Here is a 6,623-nt window from a genome sequence, read left to right as displayed (position 1 = left end):
TATATTCCTGTTTCTGAAGATGGGTTCATATCTTCCTGTGCCCCTCCATGCAACTTTGAAAGACTTTCTTTTCTTTCTGTTTCTCTGTGTTCTAAAATGCACCACTTCAAATTTTGAAAATAATATGTCTTTTAATATATTCAACTTTTTCTCAAGTAGCCAACCATACCTAATCCTTGTTGGAAATTTTGAAAGAATGAAATTTAAAGTTGGCAAGATGTAATGGAGAGGAGAAGAGTGGAAGGGAGAGTTGTTGACACAGACTAGGCCACCAGGTAACTTCTGCACAATCTCAGACACACTATATGGCAATGAACTCTAAGTGTCTAATGATCAGCATTGTCTTCAACTTTGCTGAACATTTTCTAGTGCTTTTAAAGAAGACTTGAGAGATGTGGAATGAAAGGTAATTCTCTCTTTAAATGTCAGCATTCTTTCATCACTCTATCTTGTTATAAAAATCAGAATCAGTAAATCATCGATGTCTGAGATAGAATGGCTGACTTGCTCCTTTCATAGCTGTCTGATCCAAAGATAATCGAAACAATTGCCTCTGTAGAATAACTATTTTTGCTGCACGTATAATGACAATTACTGAGTCTTTATGATAGACATAATTTCACTTAAAGCTTTGCAACAATTTTAGGAGGATAAGATATTGTCATGCACACCTCCATCATGAACATGCAAACAAAATCTTCAACTACAATACAGAGTGAAACTGTCATTCTCATACTTTTTGCATACCCTGCTTCACAAACTCTTCAGCTGAATATTCTCTCACACTAGAGTTTAAGCCCTCCTTGCACTAGTTTTACCACAGCTGAAAATTTCCTCAATGCAGTCAGGTTCTACCTAAATCAAACACACTCTCCCTTCTGTCATTACTGATTCACAAGTTTGTGAATAGACATTTGTCCTTATCAGACCACAAGATGAGTCTTCCACCAACTGGGGCTTAAAGACTTAACAAGGACCATCTTTCAGCTCATCTACAAGATGAAGAAATTGTATGGCACTGTCCCATTAGTGGCTTTTTTCCCTTAACCACAGATGTATGCCCATAATCTTTCAATGGCTTTCCAGAAGAGCAACCAAAGAAACTACAGCATTAATTCTTAGATGACTTTGGCTTTTCAAAGGCATTTCTCTCAGATTTAGCCTTTAGGTTCATAAAATATTTAGACATAAATCATTTACTTCTTTCCAGAAGACTTTACACAAATTTAATCATTGGTTTAAGTCATTTCCTTTATTTTGACCTGTGGTACCACAGATTCTGCTGAACCAGCATCAAAAACATCATGAAGTTTTGAGTTTTTGCTTTTTACACTATGATTTCTGCAGAACTTGCAATCAAGCTTTTAAAAAATTCCAAAACAAGAATGGGTTTTGAGATCAGTTGTGATGTCAAGAATTATGTGAGCCAGAATTTCTCAGTGAAAAACACAGTACATGTTTCCTGTGAGCAAAAGAAAAGAATATTATCTTTCAATTTTATGTATTTCCTTTGAAAATACAAACTGTTGTGATAAGATTGGGACCAGCAGATGATGACATTGGAGTTGGAACTCTGCTTGGTGCCCAGAATGAGCCCATTAGTTCAGAAAGGGTAGAGAAGTACAGAGGTCACAGGCTTTTATGAGGAACATCTTGTTCTGTGGAAACCTCTCTGGTACATTCCATTTGTTTTAAGGAGTTCTGTTTATGGCAAAATGCTAAATGTGTATTATATAAATTGAAATTTGATGCTACATAAGCCTGTAAGATTCTCTGATAAAATTCCAGATAGAGTGAGAGACAAGGTCTGTCCTTAACACAATTCAAAGAGATTTTCCATGAGGAGCTCCAGGATAATTTCCCATGATGCAGTGAACTACTTTATCAGTGGTAAGAAACATGACACAGTGTTCTATGAAGAGTTCACATTATCATGCTATCCTAAGTTCTCTAGAGGAACTGTATCTATCAAATTTTTCACAGAATTTATTTGGATACCATGTCACCATTTCTTCTAACATTTTAGGGCAACCAATAGTCACTAGAAACAACTGACACTCACCAGTTTACTCACTCCTATTTATTCTTTTATTCATTAATTCAATGAATTATTCATTAATGAATTATTCATTGATTTAATGAATTATTCATTGATTTAATGAATGTATCATATGCCTACTATGTTCACTTGTTTTATTAATTTTTTTGGAGCATTTATCATGTGCCCCATACTGGACACAAAAAAATACATATAAGGTTGTGTTTGCCTCCAAAGTGTATATTCTCATTAGGCCAAATAATGAGTATTATTAAGAAAGTTATTAAAATGAAAGGAGGTAAATGTCTTAATTAATTTAAAATAATGTTAACTACTATTTATTTAGAGTTTACCAGGTGCCAGTAACCGGGAAAAATCACCTTATCTCATTTTAAATGTACTACCTCATTTAATTCTCATAAAAAAACCTAAGTGGTGGGTATTAACTCCAATTTGTAAATGATAAAATAGGTTTAAAGATATTGATTACCACCTCATCATTTGATGACCACCAAACACCCTGCATTTTACCACTTTTGCCAGTTAAGATATTTTTGGCTTAAAGTAGAATAACTGGGTAAAACTGTCTTAAATCATAAGCGTATTAAATTAAGTCACATAGAAAGAAGTCTGGAGGCAAGCAGTTCTAGAGCTGGTTAATTTTTCAGCTTTACCATATGAGTGTTCCATTCCTCCATGTCCTGACTTTCACCTCAGGGTTACAAGATGGCCAGCACAGCTTCAAGCATCCCACATTTACATGACAAAATCCAAGAAACGAAAGGACAGAGAACTTGTTCTGGTTTCTGTTTTTTAATCAGGGAAACCAGTCTTTCTCATAAACTCTACATCAGAGTCTCCCTTACATTTCATTGGCAAAAACAGGGTCTCACACCCACCCGTAAGCAAATCACAGGCAAGAAGCATGAAGTTACAGGGATTGGTCAAGATCAATTATGATTCATTCCCTGAAGATGAGTATGATTTTGCCTTTTAACTGAATAAAATTAGCTTTTGATTAGTAAGGGAGAAAGGGGCAACCTATTGGATCTCCCTTGTACATTAAAGTGCTCATAGATTCCAGGTAATAAAGAATTTTCTAGCTTGCTACTAGACACATCATCCTCCATAAGACTTTAACCAAGATAGAAATTTTGAATGTGTCATTAACCTAAATATGTGGAACTGGAGAGTGATAAAACTATAGGACATCTTGTTAGATTTTTGCCTTGTCTGCCATATGTAAATTAACTGACACCAAATTTACCCTGAGAATGAGGCCAACCATTAAAAGGGAAGAAAATATTGCACTACACCATGAAACAAGACTATGTAGACTAATTATATTTTGTTTTAAAACAATCACTGAGACAAAGATTTTTAAGTCAAATTTCTTTCAATGCCTTTCCTTTAAACTTTATTCAGAATTTGTCTTATCAATTCAGATTTCTTGACTGACATGTTATTTGTAAAAAAAATCTTTGCAACACATTTTTTAAAATTCTTAGGTTAAGATGTCACACTGAAGAAATGTCTATTTAAGCCCCTTTTCTGGAATCCCAGTAAAATTACACTAAAGAAAATTTTAAAATAAATAACCTCATGAGGAAGGGGAAAAGAGGAGAGGAACGAAATATTGGAAACTGGAAAGCAAATACATTAAAGATGCATTGCAGATGTGAGTCTCTGAATTAAAAGTAGAAGTTGAGAAACAGATGATTTACTCCACAGAATGCTCAAAAGCATCATATAAATTAATGGAATTAAGCACAATTGGGGCAGGGGCAGTTACAGCATGTGAGTAAAGAGGATTACTTTACTCCATAAGTGGAAATGTTTTCTAGATTCCCAGTTCTACCCTTAACCCCTAGGGAACTGCTCCTGCACTATCATAGCAAAAGACCACAGGTTAATTTCTGGGAGACACCAGCATAGTTGAAGTTCTAAGTACCATGTGAAAATAAGAGATTTAATGAGTTTATATACACTGATAACTAAATGTCGAGACTGCACACTCTAGTCCCAGTTCCCAGCTCAGGTCTCAGTACCCAGCAGTCAGAGTCCTGCCCTTTAAGGAGATTAGAAGACTTCTCTGGGGAACCTGACTAACCCAAGATGAAAGATCTACAGGTTCTCACTTTGAGGGTTCCTTAACAATTTGTTCACCCACATCACCATATATATAGTAGTCAATTTTAGAGTCTGTAAACCTCATGCATATATTTGGAGTTTCCCATCAACTTTTTGGTCCCTTATTATTAGTTATGAGCAGACAGTTAAGGCTTACAAGACATCTGAGGAAAGCCTCTAATCCTACATGGAAAATGGAAATATACTTGAAGATATTGCATTCGTGAGACAAAAACAATACAGTACCAAAAATTAATACAAACAAGGCCTTAGAAATTAAAAACATGATAATTAAAGTAAGGGAGGAGGGAGGCATAAGGAAATCTCCAGTGAGTAGAAGTAAACACAAACAAACAAATAAATAGAGATTAAAGACAGGAGAGAAGAGAAAGACGAGTTCAGGAGGTTCAACACAAAAATAATAAAAATTCCAGAAAAAGCAACAGAAATAAAAAGGAGGAATTTATCAATGAAATGATCCAAGAAAATTTCCTCAAAATAATGAGAATATTTTCCATTTTGAAAGGGTTCACTGAAGGGCCAACACAGTAGGTGAAAATAGAGACACATAAAAATGCATTGCCATTAAATTTTTTAAATACTGGAGACCAAAAAAGTAACCAAAAAATTTTCAGGATGGGAGGAAAAACAGGTCTTTGACCACATATATAGGATTAGGAATTAGAACATACTACAATGTCTAGTCAGAGCAATTAGAGAAGAAAAAGAAATTTAAAAAATGAGAATGATTTTGAAATTCTCAACAGCAACATTGGAAGTTAGAATTCAGTGGAAAAACACCTTCAAAATTCTAAAGGAAAATTATTTCCAAAGGATTCTACTACTTGCAAACTATCACTTAAGTGAGGAAATAAAAAAAAACATTTACATACTTACAATAACTCATGAAATTTGCCTCCCATTACCTTTTTCATGAAGTTACAAAATAATATGCCCTTCCAAAACAAAAGAATAAGCTGAAAAAGAGAAATACATGGGACAAAAGAAACAGGGGGAGGTAAAGTGAATCCCCAGAATACTGGCAAAGGAAATCCCAGGTGGATCATGTTAGAAAATATTTTGGAAAAGTGAAATGGCCCATATCTCTAGCCATCTTATCCTCCAGAGTGAACAGATAACCACAGTGAAAGTCACTGGAAGCATCATCTCTTTCGATGAGTCCACAGTGATGATGGGAATGCTTGAGATAGAAAGATGATACAGTGAAGAAATGTATTCCTACTATTAAGGGTTATGCTAAAGCCTCATGTCTCCGTTTTAACCAACAACTTAACAAAAGCTGATCACTGTAAACTGCAATGTAGAAGAAAAATATGCTAGAATAAGAATTCTCCTATGTGCTTTTATACATGTATAAACTTATATTAGTCACTTTTAATTTTAAAACATTAAAATTATTTCCACTGAAGTTACGATCAGAACAAGGTTGCAAATAACACAATTTTAAACCTTGTTCTGGAGGTATGGGTCATTGCCACAAGGTAAAACATATAAATGGAGAAGGGGAAGATGGTGGAAGAGAAAGACATGGAGATCACCTTCCTCCCCACAGATACATCAGAAATACATCTACACGTAGAACAACTCCTACAGAACACTGACTGAACGCTGGCAGAAGACCTCAGACCTCCCAAAAGGCAAGAAACTCCCCACGTACCTGGGTAGGGCAAAAGAAAAAAGAATAAACAGAGACAAAAGAATAGGGATGGGACCTGCATCAGTGGGAGGGAGCCATGAAGGAGGAAAGGTTTCCACACACCAGAAGTCCCTTTGCGGGTGGAGACTGCGGGCGACGGAGGGGGGGAGTTTCGGGGCTGTGGAGGAGAGCACAGCAACAGGGGTGCGGAGAGCAAAGCAGAGAGATTTCTGCACGGAGGATCGGTGCCGTCTGGGTAGGGCAAAAGAAAAAAGAATAAACAGAGACAAAAGAATAGGGATGGGACCTGCATCAGTGGGAGGGAGCCATGATGGAGGAAAGGTTTCCACACACCAGAAGTCCCTTTGCAGGTGGAGACTGCGGGCGACGGAGGGGGGGAGTTTCGGGGCTGTGGAGGAGAGCACAGCAACAGGGGTGCGGAGAGCAAAGCAGAGAGATTTCTGCACGGAGGATCGGTGCCGACCAGCGCTCACAAGCCTGAGAGGCTTCTCTGCTCACCCACCGGGGTGGGCAGGGCTGTGAGCTGAGGCTCAGTCCCAGAGACAGGCATGAGACGCTAAGGCTGCTGCTGCCACCACCAAGAAGCCTGTGTGAGAGCACTGGTCACTATCCACACGTCCCTTCCGGGGAGCCTGTGCAGCCTACCACCGCCAGGGTCCCGGGATCCAGGGACAACTTCCCCGGGAGAACGCACAGCACGCCTCAGTCTGGGGCAATGTCACGCTGGCCTCTGCTCATCCCAAATTGAGGAGGTGGAGTTTGAGAGCAAGATTTATT

This window comes from Neophocaena asiaeorientalis, unplaced genomic scaffold (assembly GCF_003031525.2).
Source record: "Neophocaena asiaeorientalis asiaeorientalis breed wild unplaced genomic scaffold, Neophocaena_asiaeorientalis_V1.1 scaffold371, whole genome shotgun sequence".
Lineage (NCBI taxonomy): Eukaryota > Metazoa > Chordata > Mammalia > Artiodactyla > Phocoenidae > Neophocaena > Neophocaena asiaeorientalis.
Note: the sequence above shows the minus strand (reverse complement) of the source record.